The sequence below is a fragment of the Myotis davidii genome, unplaced genomic scaffold, assembly GCF_000327345.1.
Source record: "Myotis davidii unplaced genomic scaffold, ASM32734v1 scaffold4346, whole genome shotgun sequence".
Lineage (NCBI taxonomy): Eukaryota > Metazoa > Chordata > Mammalia > Chiroptera > Vespertilionidae > Myotis > Myotis davidii.
In genome coordinates this window covers 20,047-20,537 of record NW_006297179.1, presented here as the reverse complement: position 1 = coordinate 20,537, position 491 = coordinate 20,047, and positions in this window count along the sequence as shown.

The window sequence follows — 491 nt, the reverse complement described above, 5'->3', positions numbered from 1 at the left end:
AGTAATCCAGTAACAATGGGCCCTCCAAATGGCAATTAACCGAAGAGGGGGGGCAGGGGAGGAGGGTAAGTGGGATGGAGCAGTTTCAAAAGGCATCCACCATGCTGTGGGAATTCACTGCTCTCAAAATTCAGGGAGGAGTAACAAAGGACTCTGTAGGGTTTCCATAGATTAAGCAGGAGCATTTCATCTGCTTACACCAGAAGGGCCCAGGAGGTGGCCAGATGACTCCTGTTGGGGATACATAGGCAATTCTTGGTCTGGTGGGCAGTTGGACTAGGTGATTTCCCAGTTGTCTTTGAACCCTCAGACTCTACAGTCTGTCCTGGAAGAGGGGGGCCCTAAGATAAAGGTTCCCTGGGTACAGCAATGTCAGGGGGGTTGCAGCCAGGAGAGGTCCGAATGAGTGAAGAGTCAGAGATCAGTGTTCACATACCAGCCATAAAGAATTAGAACAAGAGGAAAGTCATAAAGCCAACAAACAGCAAGAT